A 14836-nucleotide genomic window follows, 5' to 3' on the forward strand; every position below is an offset into this window, starting at 1 on the left:
ATGACATTATCTTCGGCTGCACCAACCAGAAGTATAGTGATGAGTTTGGATACATGATGCAAGAGCAATATCAGATGTCCATGATGGGAGAACTGAAGTTCTTCCTTGGTCTTCAAATTCGTCAGCAAAGCAATGGCATCTTCATATCTCAAGAAAAATACCTCAAAGATTGTCTGAAGAAGTTTGGAATGGAAGACTGCAAAGGCTACACGACGCCAATGCCAGCCAAACACCACCTTGGTCCCGACGACAATGGTAAAGAGTTCGATCAAAAGGTATACCGCTCCATGATTGGTTCTTTACTTTATCTATGTGCATCTAGGCCAGATATTATGCTTAGTGTTTGCATGTGTGCTCGATTCCAAGCGGCACCAAAGGAATCGCATCACTTAGCTGTGAAGCGAATTCTTCGATATTTGGCTTACACCCCAACACTCGGATTATGGTATCCCAAGGGCTCAAAATTTGATTTGGTTGGATTCTCGGATGCTGATTATGCTGGTGACAAGGTGGATCGCAAGTCTACATCAGGCACATGTCATTTTCTTGGTCGATCACTTGTCTGTTGGTCTTCAAAGAAGCAGAATTGTGTATCACTCTCAACTGCTGAATCTGAATACATTGCTGCTGGATCCTGTTGTGCTCAGCTTCTATGGATGAAGCAAACTCTCAAGGACTATGGCATCAACCTGAAACAAGTACCTCTCTTCTGCGACAACGAGAGTGCCATCAAGATAGCCAACAATCCAGTCCAACACTCGAAGACAAAGCACATTGAAATTCGTCATCACTTTCTCAGAGATCATGTCATGAAGAAAGATATCGATATCATTCACGTCAACACTGAAGAGCAACTTGCAGATATCTTCACAAAGCCCTTGGATGAGAAAAGGTTTTGCAAGTTACGGTGTGAGCTAAATATCTTGGAATCCTCTAATGTCCTGTGATCAGGCACACATCCTAACACTTATGCATGTTGATGACTTAGATGTGCAACACACAAAGTAATGTATATCTTCAATCAATGAAGATTTACACTCTGAGTGTGAATACATTAACATGGAATTTGACTTCGGAGCGCCACGATAATTGTGCGCCGTGTCTGGGTCTAATACTTCCTATACGGTGGGTAACGCCACCACCAAATTTCTCTGTTTGAAGTGTTTCACTCATGGCGTTACTTTTGCAAAGACTTCGCATTTGGTTTGTCTTCAGTTTCAATTTATCTTCATGATTTTCTGCGCTATGATGATTTGATTGCATATATATATACTAGTGTTCTGTCCTCTACAGCATTCACTTATAGCTATGTCTTCAAGTTGAATCTTTTGAACTAAGTGAATGTGATCGGACCCTAACCTCTCTATGCTTTCTATCTCAAAGTCTATCTGTCCAAATCATATGCATTCTATTGAAACTGTCGAATGTCTTCTCTGCGTCCTAGTCAGCAGAAGGCAAAGAGACAAACATTAAATTTGTTTTAAATGACTTATCTTTATTGTTGAAATCCGGAGAAGCCGGAACAACTCTCCGACATGCCTGGCGGGCGTGGGAACATGGGACAACTCTGAGTATGTTGCATGCTTGCCACGTGCCCCTCAGATGTGAACCGCCAGGGGCACCAGCGTAATTGCGCTGTGCCGCTCACCTACTTATAAATACTTGTCCCCTGCGGTAAAGAAATCCTTCTTCCACCTCTCCACCTCGTCAAAACCCTAGCACCACCGCTAGCTCTCGACGACGCCGGCGACGAAGCGCTTAGCTGCCGCGACTTCTCTGACGCCGTCCTCACGCCGGCCATGGACATCGTCCTCTCCGCCATCGCCGTAGGTGTCCTCCGTCGCCAAGTTAGGGCACGATGGACTGAACTGCTAGGTCTCATATCTATCTCATCTAGCAGTTCTTCGTGCGGTAATTATAACTCTATTTTTACCACCTTTTTGATCTTCAAGATTTATCCTATTTACCAAAAGTGGTTTTTGCCTACACAATGTTAGATCTATTCTGTCTGCATCTCATACTGCCTAGACAATTCACTTAAGTTTCATATCTAGTTTGATTCCTCACTTATACTTATTCACGGATTCGTACAAATCTGGAACCAACTCACAACATACAAGTGAATGTCTTCGCATCATGAGGTCAATGTCTTCAAACTAATTTATCTTCAAAATCTTCTGAGAATGCATATGACCTCTTCCCCTTCCCTCACATCTCTAATGCCGTCACAGGTACATGTCCATGGGAGAATCCCTTGGTTCTCATAGTCTGCATTCGTTTGCAGAATACTTACAGCATCACATCAATTCTCCGGAAGCCAGTTCCTGCTTGACCAGCAAGCGTAAGCCTCTGAAGCCTTTGAACGTATTGAAGCCATTTAGTTTGAAGTTCATGGCTGCAGAGAAATCAGTAAGGAAGGGTGGCAGACAGCGTCGAGGGGGTACATCAAAAGATATGCCTGATGACTTAGCAGAGCTTTACAAGACAGATCCTGAAGAGAATTATCATCAGCGCAAGACACGAATCCAATGGATTCGACGCTATTGGGCTGAAGAATGGTTCAAGTACAAGTTCGTGACCATGGAATATGCAAAGAAGAATGCTATCAAGAGTCCTTGTGGCGATATTCTCTATCGAGGCCTTCAACCCAAGAACAGAGCTAAAGCTATTGCACAAGGTTTCTATCCCTGCATGGTCCGTGGACCTCAACCTGAGAATGCCGATCCCACATCATTACTCTGGTGTCGTGACGATGCTCTCTTCAAGCACAACTTCTAGCACGCAAAGGCTTCGGCCAAGGAAAACAAGAAGTCATTGGGATTAGACTTTAACGCTGGTCCCTCTGCTCCTCGTGCTGACGGCTCACGTGATGCGGAACCAAATGTTATTGGCCCCTTCTCCAACCTTGATGGCCTCATCACTTACATCTTGGTCCAAGGTGCCAAGGTAGATCATTCTGATAATGACGCTGACACTGATGAATCCCCAGCTCCTCCTCCAAAGCCGTAGAAGCAAAAGAAGCTAAAGGCTTCTAAATCAGCACCCCCAAAAGCTTTACGTGCGAAGCCTCTGGAGACTGCACCTCCTGAAGCCAGTGTGCAGTCTGAAGATCAATCCCGTATCTCCAAGAAGACGGAGAAGAAAAAGCATCTTGTCAGGCATTCTGATCAAGCCTTGACTCCTTCCGCCATTCTACGTGAAGAACCCATTGATCTGTCCAGTGATGAAGATCTTGCTGATGATGCCCTTGAGCAACTAATAAAGAGCAAGGAAGAAGCAGAAATCTTCAACAACTTGCCTCTCTTTGATGTGGCAATCATCCATAACTTCATTGATGAGTGGTTCAACACCCCCAATCTAAGCTTTGAAGATTTGCAGCTTCCCATTGGCCTCAACGTCTCTTTCAATGGCGCCATTGCTTCTGAGCTAGCTCTTGCTCAGTGCATCGTTGAGCTGAAGAACAAAATTGATTATGAGAAGGCTCAATTCAAGAAGCATGTGGCCAAGCTCAGTGTTCAAGACGTCAGAAACTTCAAGGTCATGCTGCATGAGGTTAAAGAAGCTTTTCTGAAGAAGCGCCAAGAAGCTCAAGGCTCTCGTGAGCGCATGAAGAGTTTGGTTGATAAGTGTGTGCTTGCCTACAATGAGGCTGAGAAGCGCAAGTCACTTGGCCGTCCTGGCATTGACCCCAGGATGGCTGCAAAGAAAAAGAAGAAGCTTCCTACTGGCCAGTCTGCACCTTCAAGCCAAGAAGCCCCTCGCATTATCTTCCCAAGCAGCATGACCGGCTCAAAGCCAAAGGTCACCACAACCGCTTCAGAACAGAAGAAGACGAGGGCTGCCGAGGCTGAAGCCAGAAAGAGGAAGAATACTGAAGCCTCTGATGCCGCTCCCTCCAAGAAGAAGCGCAAGACCAATAAGACTAGGGCTGCTCCCACAGAGCCCTTAGTTGTTGAACCCATTTCTGTGGTTCGCCCTGCGTCAGAACATGAAGAAAGAAGGATGATAGTTCATGAGCCTGCTTCCACAGAGGCTCATGAAGCTGAAGATATACCAGCAGCTGAACCCACCGCTGCTGAAGACATTGGTCATGATGACAATGCTGAAGATGATGAAGTTCTTCCTCAGATCAAACACAACGTGGTATCATCGCCTGTTCTTACGAACAGCGAACTCATCAGCATTGGTCGTCCTCTGACGCCAATTGCTCAGGATGCATCGTGGGCTGATAACCCACAGCTACAAGACTCCCCAAGTACTCCCCAATAACAACAACAAGCTACACCACCCGTGCAAGAAGAAGATGAAGACTTTGAGGCCCAGCCAACTCCATCTTCAAAGGCGTTGCCAGCACTTCGCAGGCTTCGCAAAGGACAAAGGCCTCAAGTCCCTCTGTCGAGTGTTCCAGAAGGAGAAGTGCAATGCCAACCGGTTGCACGTCAAGTATTTTCTGAACCCACTCCAACTGTGAATGTCTCCATGTCAGAAGCCCAAGCTGCTGAAGACATTCCGGCTGCATCAGCCGAAGAGAATCAAGAAGACGTACGTGTCCCTACTCCCCCAGTTATTGAAGAAGCTGTTCCTGATGTGAACGTGCCAGTGCCCGTCCCTCCTGTTCATCCAGAGGAGGTTGAAAATGTTGAAGCTGCCACCACCAACGACAATGAAGCCGATGACGTTGTCATGGCTGACGCTAATGTGGAGCTTGAACCAACCAGTGTGCCTGAAGCTAATGAGGCCACTGCACCTGAAGCTAATGAGGCAACTGCTCCTGAAGCACCTGTTGTACAGCCTGAAGCCTCAGCTGTTGCCCCTGCTCCAGTTCCGCCACCAAGGCCCCATACAGTTGAGCAAGCATACAGCCATGCTCAGCTAACCACTATTCGATGGCCCATTCTGGTACCTCCGCCTACTGCCTCTGGACCTCAGTTTGATTATCATGTTGAGCATAGGCCTCAGGTCCAGAAGCCCAAGCCAAGACTACCAAGGTTTCCAGGTACTGCAAACTCACCAGGATCCTTCAATGCTAATGGCTTCAAAAGCCACAATACCTTCTTTGACAGCGCCAAGAACCCTTACTCAAAGCCAAGGATATCATCAGATCGGTTCTGGAGCTATCAATAGTGAAGCTATTACTCCTGCGTTCTGTATGATCAAGGCCGCATTTTCCCTCATATGCGCCTCGACACTGAAGCCATTGCTGGACTACCGTGCTTAGAAGAAGCACTTGATTGCTTTCGTGATGCTGGTCTGCTCAACTTTGTGACAGACAAAGAACACTGGAATGAAGAGCTATTGCTTCAATTCTATGCTACTCTACACATTCGCGGCTACAACAGAGATATCAAGACATGGGTCCTCGAATGGATGACCGGAAACATTCATCATGAAGCCAAAGCTCTTGACATCATTGAGCTTACAGGGCTAGCCACTCCTGGCGAGCTATATGAGCCTGATTGTCAGCTACACCGCAATGCATTGGAGAGCATCTTCCATAAGCCAGAACCCAACATGAGCCAGATGTTGAGCATGATGAAGCCCTTGCCATCTGACGCTGAATATCCAACAGAGTTCTTTGTTGAAGACCTTGAGTATCTGCCACGCACAATATATCATATTATCAGGCGAACTCTATGGCCTATCAAAGGACATTCATCAGCGGCCAAGCTTGAAGGAGCTATGAAGACTTTGGTCTTCTACATTCTCAATGGCATCAGCTTCAATACTCAAGAATTCTTCATCAGGCAACTTGCTGCTTCTGGATCTGATCTGTTTGGTCTGAAGTTTTATGCTCCATGGGTCATGCGCCTCATCAAGCGACACTCATCTGTCAACTATCAACCATCTGCTCGCAATCATCTGATCTTTTTACCAGAGGTTGATATGTCAGTTGAAGCCATATACTCTGACCCTGCCAAGAAGCCTCTTTGTCTTCATAATGCCGAGCACTAAAGCTTCACTCAACCCATTGAAGGTGTTCAAGCAGCAACACGAATCTATCCATTGGCTGGAAATACTCGTCTGCCTCATCGAGCACCTACTGAAGCCACTGAAAGCACCATTGCCCAAAGGCCTCGGAAGCGTTCTTGCATTCTCAATGACTGAGAACTTCTTGTGGCCCTTCATCAAAAACAGGATAAACATCACTTTTGGCTCAAGAGACAGATGCAAAGCCTCTTGGTGGATGTCATTCGCATTCGTAACCTTGCCACCAAGAATGCCTTTGTTGCTCATGAAACTTGCTGGCGATCATGGAAGAGCTTGACCCTGCTTAGTGCTGAAGCAGATCTTCAAGACGATGGCTTCAATGAAAGATTCCAGTTTGACTCCACTCCTCCACGGACTGCTGTCCTACGTCGCACTCCATCTCTTGAAGACTCTGAATATTCTTCCTCCGCGGCAACTGTCAATGCCAGAGTGATCAATGACGAAGATGATGCTACTTCACCACCTCCTACTACTGGACGCATCGACACTACACCAAGTTCGTCTGCACAGCCAACCAACGAAGATAACCCTGCTGCTTCGCCTACTCATGAGGACGACTAGATGCTCTATGTCTTCAAACCTTTTTGGTCCTTACTGACAAAAGGGGGAGAAGCGTATGAGTTGACAGTCTTCAAGCGGGTTCATATGGGCGGTTGCATTATATTTTGCCTCGTGCTTACAACTCTTGCTTTTTAAAAACATTTGGTTCTTTGAGTTGTAACACCTAAACTTGATGGTCGTCTGCTACTTATTTGCTTTACTGTGATGCGATGATAAATTCCGCATGTGCGATGATAACTTCCGCACTTAGATCATCCTGCAGACGTCCATTTTTCATTATGCATGTCATCCTATTTGCTATATCATTTCATGCATGATGAATTATCTTCATAAGTTGAAGTGGATCTCCACAAGTAAAACCTGCCATGTGCATTTGCATTCCAAAAGCAAATTACTTATATGCACATCTTCAGGGGGAGCCCTTGCTACTTATGAAGACAATTCCCTATCCTTTACAATTTCACATACTTTATCCCCGTTGAAAACTTCAACCAGTTTGTCATCAATCACCAAAAAGGGGGAGATTGTAAGTGCATCTAGTGCCACCCCTAGTTGGTTTTGGAGTATTGACGACAAAGTTGGTTGAGGGACTAATGCGTTTGTGAGAATTGCAGGACAACGCAGGTAGTATCCCTCATTGATTCGGTTTACCTACCGGAGATGACCCCTAAAAATGTATGAAGACATTGAAGACAATGGTGGTATGATAAGATATTCATATTGAAGACTATGACATGAGAAGACATCGTGTGAAGACTATGGAGCGAAGGCTGTGTGGTTTCGTTGTTCCCTTTTCTTCTTTGTTGAGTCATAGGAACCACCGTACTGTTAAGTGGGGTCCAAGTGAACTAAGTCAGAGTGACTGAAGTGATGCTCAACCCAAATCCTATGTCTTCGAGCGAAGACAATGAGAGCAAATCTTATCCAGAGCTGGATGAGTCAGCTTTGCTTGTAGCCCAAGTAAAGTTGCCGCGTGTGTTTGAAATCTGACCGTTGGAACACATGTCAGTTCCTTAGTGACCTAGGGTCATTTCGGACAAATCAGGTCGGGTTGCCTTGTGGCTATAAATAGCCCACCCCCTACACCATAAATTGGTGGCTGCTCAGAGTTAGTGCACAACTTTTATCGTTTAAGAGCAACCCACCTTGAAGCATTTGAGAGAGAAATCCTTGCGAGGACAAAGCCCGAACACCCAGAGCCAAAGAGTGTTAGGCATCACTGAAGTCTTTCTGTCTGTGTGACCTGAAGACTTATTACACTTGAGGACTGTGAATCCTCCAGCCGGTTAGGAGTCGCGTTCTGAGCATCCAAGAGTCATTGTGGATTGCCGGTGAACGAAGTCTGTGAAGGTTTGGAAGTCTACCTTGAAGACTTACCAGAGTGATTGGGCGAGGACTGGGTGTCCTTAGCTCAAGGGGAATAAGGTGAAGACATGGTCTTCTGAGTTAAATCTCAGCCTCCCTAACCAGACGTATAGTTGTCACAGCAACTGGAACTGGTCCAACAAATCCTGTGTCTTCAACAAGCGACTAGTTCTATCCCTTTCCATCATTTACTTAAGTTTGTTTTCGTGAAGTCACTGCCTATCTATGTATCTGTTTGATTTCATTGCTTGACTACTACTGTTGATTGGCTTCACACTATCTTCCATCCTGATCCTTACTACTTAGCTGCTATTAGTCCTGTACTTTCACATCATTGCATATTTGACTATGGCTTGCTTATGGTAGTTTATCTTCCGCTGCATATCAACTAGGTCATTTCTGTTGTTTGTCTTCGAAACTTCTAAGTTTTGAGGACTTTCATAAAAATCGCCTATTCACCCCCCCTCTAGTCGATACTAGCACTTTCAGTTAGGATAGACAGGATGAGTGTCAAGGAAATATGGAGTGAAATACATGGTAAGACCATTTGGGCATTTTGTCTTGTGCCCTACAAGGTTTTTGTCGGTGTCAAAACCGGCGGATCTCGGGTAGGGGGTCCCGAACTGTGCGTCCAGGCGGATGGTAACAGGAGACAAGGTTCACGATGTTTTACCCAGGTTCGGGCCCTCTTGATGGAGGTAAAACCCTATGTCCTGCTTGATTGATATTGATGATGTGGGTATTACAAGAGTAGATCTACCACGAGATCAAGGAGGCTAAACCCTAGAAGCTAGCCTATGGTATGATTGTTGTTATGTCCTACGGACTAAAACCATCCGGTTTATATAGACACCGGAGAGGGCTAGGGTTACACAGAGTCTGTTACAATGGTAGGAGATCTACATATCCGTATCGCCAAGCTTGCCTTCCATGCCAAGGAAAGTCCCATCCGGACACGGGACAAAGTCTTCAATCTTGTATCTTCATAGTCTTGGAGTCCGGCCGATGATGATAGTTCGGCTATCCGGATACCCCCTAGTCCAGGACTCCCTCAGTAGCTCCTGAACCAGGCTTCAATGACGACGAGTCCGGCGCGCATATTGTATTCGGCATTGCAAGGCGGGTTCCTCCTCCGAATAATTTATAGAAGATTGTGAACACCAGGATAGTGTCCGGCTCTGCAAAATAAATTCCACCTTCCACCGTAGAGAGAATAATATTTACACAAGTTCAATCTGCTGACGTATTCCGTGGCGTGATGTCACACCTCAACCAAGTATTTACTTGAATCATTTTTATTATACCACCTCAGCGCGTTTAGCGAAGCAGTTTCCTTGGCACGTCTTGTCGAAGCAGAGATCGTGTTCCCCTTATTCCGGGATTCTCATCAATCCGGACGTGGGTAACCCAACCACGCCCGTTACCACGCCCCCTCCACCAAAGGCGAGTTCCAAACGGTCACGGGGACGGCTTTTGGTATTCTCCCTCTTTATAATGAGACCAAGGCCCGTTCCTTTTCTTCAATCCTCAATCGAACCCGCCCCTCGCCCCGAGTTCTAACACCCAGGGCTCCAGATTCGGGCACTTCGGACCTTCGACAATGTCCGGCTCCGACCTACAGGGCCGGTGGATGCCCTCCTCCGTCACGGAAGAGGACGTGCTAAAGCTGAGACACGCCAGGTACTTAACCTATGAGATTTCGCATAGGTTGCCTGCCCAAGGGCAAGTCATTCCTACTCCTGAGCCTGGCGAGAGTGTCGTATTTGTGTCTCACCTCCGTCGGCGTTTAGGCTTCCCGATGGATCCCTTCGTGAGGGGGCTCCTGTTTTACTACGGGCTGGAATTCCACGACTTGGCTCCGGAGTCTATCCTCCACATCTCATCATTTATTGTCATCTGCGAAGCCTTCCTCCGCACTACCCCTCACTTTGGTTTGTGGCTCAAAACCTTCAATGTGGAGCCGAAGATGATTGAGGGGCGTCAGGTAGAGTGCGGCGGGGTGGTTATAAGCAAGAGGGCTGATGCTCCATGGCCCGAGGGCTATTTTCAGGAGGAGCTCGGCTTGTGGCAACAGGAGTGGTTCTGTATCACCGCTCCCAGGGGCAGCAGGCAGAGGCCGCCGCCCGCCTTTCGCTCGGGCCCTCCACAATGGCTGACGTCGTGGGTCAACAAAGGGTTCGACTGGGGGCCGTCCAAGGACGTACCCCTACTACAGGGCCGGATTCGAGACCTCCAAGAGAGGGAGATCAATCTGGTCGTAGTGACACAGGTTATGCTGATTCGGCATCTTCTGCCCTGCAAATGTCGCCCCTCCACCTGTGGGAATTCAATCCGGAGGGACCACGAGCTCTCCAACACTTTATGGGTACAAAACCCATGGAGATGTACAAACTGTTCTTCGGATCACAAGAAGTGTGTCCGGACTTGACTGAGGACGCTGGCCTAAGCTGCAATCGCCCGAATACTCAAGTAAGTAGCCCTGTGTCCGGACATATCATCCATTTATTTATTGTGGATTTGCCTTTTAACAGGCTATCCCTTGAATAGGAGTGGATAGCGCAAGCAAAACTGATACGGTGTCCGGCCCCCCTCCCTGAGACCATGCTGGATCCCGTGTTAATCAAAATGTTGGAGGTAGCGCCTTCGGAGGAGGGCGAAGGGGGGAATAGGGAAACTACCACCTCTGTTAAAGAGGCTCTCAGTAAGGGGGGAATCAAGAATCCCTCCCTCCAGGGGGAGAAGAGGACCGCTTCCGAAAACCTGGAGGCCAAAGCCTCGAAGCAGGGAAAGAAATCTGCACAGGAAGGTCCTGTGCCGGGAGGAGTCCCGGCCGTACAGTTCCCCAAAGGAATCAACCCTCCAGCGAGCCGTAAGTAGAAAAAAGGGCAGTTTTATAATAAGTGACATCCATATTTTATTTCTGAGGATAACCGCAGTTTTTACCTTGTAGTTCGGATCTCAGCCCTTCTCGGCAGAGCTCATCCTTGGGGGACCTTCGTCCGGAGATGATGGAGAGCGAAACGCCTCCATTTTCTGCCCCGTCAGGCGGGGCGGACGACCCTGAGGTGTCGTCACGGAGGGTCTCCCCGAGTCCGGCGTGGCCGGGGAGTTTGGCACCCACTGGAGTACGGCCGGTGGAGCTGCAGGGTTTGCTCGAGAGGGCGTCTCTCTCAGAAGATCACTGCGCATTAATGAGTGCGGTGATTGAAAGGATCTCATCCGCCGAGAGCGGGTTACATGAGGCCGTCGGAAGTTTACTGACGGGGTTTGAGGTACGCAAAAAATGACATACCCTTTGACAGTTTTGCACATAGGGCGCGCCCTGTATAGATAGTAGCCCCTGAGACTCGGTATGTTGTCGAAAGTGACAGCGTGCCAAGGATCATAATCTCAGTTACAAAATGTCGCCTTTCCTATGTAGGTGGCGGAACGTTCGGTGGCCAGCCGGACTGATAGAGTTGCCGAGCTGAAGCGGCAACTCGACGTTGCGGATGCGGACATCGCACTGGTCAATAAATGACTTGATGAGTCACAAGGTAGGTGGTTTCTCCGCGGTCACCTGGTAAGGGAGCTGATGCCCACTCCTTACAACATGTATGCTTGATGCAGATGGTGCCGCTGCTGTGGAAGACCTTCGGGCAGAGCTTGCTCGAGCCAAGGAGCAAGCCAGAAAAAGTGATGCGGCTGCCTCGAAGGCAGCGGAGGAGCTAAAAGCCGAAAAGGCTGCTCACTGCCGAAGCAGGGAGGAAATTAAAAGATGCTATCGACCGCTATGAGGTTCTTGAAAGAGAACGCCAAGCGGAGCAGGAGGGCCTGAAGAAGGCCACCGCCGAAGCTAAGGATGCTCGTTCTGCAATGCGGGCTAGAAAGGAGGAACTGCGTTAGGCCGGAGGCATTGCGGCTGGAAAGCCCTTTCTGTTGCATAGGAAGTTCACGGATCCGAAGTATGCTCAGTTGGGCCAGTTGTGGAGTGCGGAGGATCCTTATCTGGATTTGGCGGCGAGTGCGGCGGACGCAGTTGGGTACTTCCGAAGTCAGAAGGATCATGGAATGGAAGAGCTGTTTTGGTCTCAATTCCATAGTCCTGAGCGTCCACTTCCGTTGACCGATCGGTTGGCTGAGTGGGCTGAGCTGAATAGATTTTCCGGACTTGCCATCACGGATGTGGTGGCTCATCTGTGGCCAGAGAGGCCCAAGCTGAAGAGTTAATTTGGTTTATTGCAGCAATTCCTTGGGGCGGTGCCGCATATCAAGGCGATGAAGCGGTCAGCCTGCATAGAGGGTGCACGGATGGCTCTTGCCCGTGTTAAGACATACTGGGCGGAGATGAATGCCAGCGATGTTGCGTCCCGGGGTTCGGACGAGAGCCGATTACCCACCGAGCACTATTTTGAGGAAGTCCTGCAGGGCGCTCATTTAATAGAGTCGCAGTGCTCGAAAGATGTCATATTCAAATGACATGTGAGATCATATTTATAATGTAACGACTTTTTATACTTGTGTGTTCAAGTATTGAAATATCTCCTTTGCGTCCGTTAATGTATATGTATTTATAACCTGAAAGATGGCAGTCTTTGGCTTCAGCCCCCACGCACATAGTGCAGGGGTGTTTGCAAAAAAAACACATTTTCACACTTAATCCAACACCTTGGTCCTTTGAAGGAGGTGATAGCATAGCAAACTAGGCAACCGGACTATAATGCTTTATCACTTTCACTTAGCCATAGGAGCTCGATGGTGGGGCTACAATATAGCCCATAGAGGCACCGCGCTCTCCAAACTCGGGGCGCGTGTGTGCCTGACTGGGAAGCGGTCCTTCGTCAAAGCGGAGGAATTCTAAATATTCCAATAGTCGATCGAGTGGTTGACCAGTCTCTCGCTATATCAGGACAGTCAGTTTTCGGCTTTCTCTACTGAGGTGCTCGCCCGGCCGAACCGGGCACAATCGCAGTAGTTCTCCTGGTGCCGCGTTAGCCGATGGAGCGGAACGTAAGGCAGCAAAACACAGGAGCCGAGCAAACCCAACATTTGACCAAAGACATGATTCGGAGCTGATGCATATAAGGCCTAACTCGAGACGCCGAACACTCCCTAAGGTATTCAGACTTTATGATAATGGGAAGAACAATGCCCTAAGCCCCTAGTGTCCAGGTACAGGCGAGAACTTCTGATGCGGCCGATGCCAAAACGCCAGCCTCCTCCTCGGTTATGGTAGGAAACCAGGGGATGAGTATCAACAAGAGACATTAAGAAAGGTTTACGCAGGGTCTTAATCTGAAAAGAATCCTTGCAACGGGTCCCTGTTGCACGTCTGCGCCTGTGTCTCCGTTGTGCTGTATCCTGGACGGGTGTAGCACGTGGTTCATCCGTAAAAGAGAATAACTTAGTTTGGAAAAAATATCGTACAAAAAATGTATTTAAAACAGAGTATGATTTGGAAGATGAATAAAATTGAGCTTTATTGGCTCTCATTGTTTATACGTGCATCCCCTTGTAAAGAGGTATGCGGCTGGGAAGCCCCTTGTTTATTTATGCCGGACTCGCCTAACCGTGTCCGAGGTCTAAATGACCTGTTTTTAGGGGCTTTGATCAGCAAGGTTGGATTAATGTGTGGCTGTCAAGGCAGTCTCACGTTTTCCGTCGTCGAGGAACACTCGGAGTTTCCCTTTAATGAGATTATGCCGCGTGGACCGGGCATTTTGAGTGTAAGAGACACGTAATGCGGTATTGCGTTAAAGCGGGCGAAAGCTTCGCGTCCCAGTAGTGCTTGATGGCCACTTTTGAATGGGGTGATATGGAAGATTAGCTTTTCGCGACGGAAGTTGTCGGGTGAACCGAACACAACCTTTACTAGTACAGAGACTGCACACTTGGCATAAAGGCCTGGCGTCACTCCTTTGAAGGAAGTGTTGCTATGGCGAATTTTGGTAGGGTCTATCCCCATTCTACGGATGGTGTCCTGGTATAACAGGTTTATATCGCTTCCGCCATCCATTAGGACTTGTGTGAATTGTAGTCCGTCGATTATGGGATCCAATATCAAAGCAGTCCCTCCTGCGTTTCAAATACTTCTGGAGTAATCCTGATGGTCAAAAGTAATTGGGTTTGACATCCAATTTCGGAGCTCCGCTTGGGTGGATCGTGCGGCGCGTGTTTGAGTAGTTGCCGCACTATTTATCACATGAAGTGAGTTCACTGTTTTGACTTCTAGTGGGAAAGTCTTCTGTTTTCCGGCCTGCTGCTTGTGGGATTCGTCATTGTCCTTGCTTGGTGTGTCGAGCCCCTTGTGTTCGGTGTTAAGTCGGCCGGACTGCTTGAAGACCCAACAATCTCTGTGGGTATGGTTTGCAGGCTTCCCGGGGGTACTGTGGATTTGACATATCCTATCGAAGATTTTGTTTAGGTTGGATAGCTAGTCACTGTTGTCCTTAAGGGGCAGTGTTTTGTTATTCGGCCGAGAGCTTTTGAATCCGGCGTTGACCGTCATGCTATTTGGTCCGTTTTCCTTATTCCGCCGCTGATCTTTTCTGCATCGTGATTTCCCATTTCCATCCCTGACCTCGGATGTACTCGGGTCGCTGGTGCTGCATCTTGCTAGCCAGCTATCTTCCCCCACGCAAAAGCGGGTCATGAGGCTTGTTAGCGCGTCCATTGTTCTTGGTTTTTCCTGGCCGAGGTGTCTGGCAAGCCATTCGTCTCGGACGTTATGTTTAAAGGCCGCTAAGGCTTCGGCGTCCGGACAGTCGACTATTTGGTTCTTTTTGGTGAGGAACCTGTTCCAGAATTTGCGTGCTGACTCCCCGGGCTGTTGAGTTATGTGACTTAAATCGTCTGCATCCGAAGGGCGGACATAGGTTCCCTGAAAATTTGCTCGAAACGCATCCTCAAGCTCTTCCCAACTTCCGATGGTATTTTCTGGGAG

This window comes from Triticum aestivum, chromosome 4A (genome assembly GCF_018294505.1).
Source record: "Triticum aestivum cultivar Chinese Spring chromosome 4A, IWGSC CS RefSeq v2.1, whole genome shotgun sequence".
NCBI classification, from domain to species: Eukaryota; Viridiplantae; Streptophyta; class Magnoliopsida; order Poales; family Poaceae; genus Triticum; species Triticum aestivum.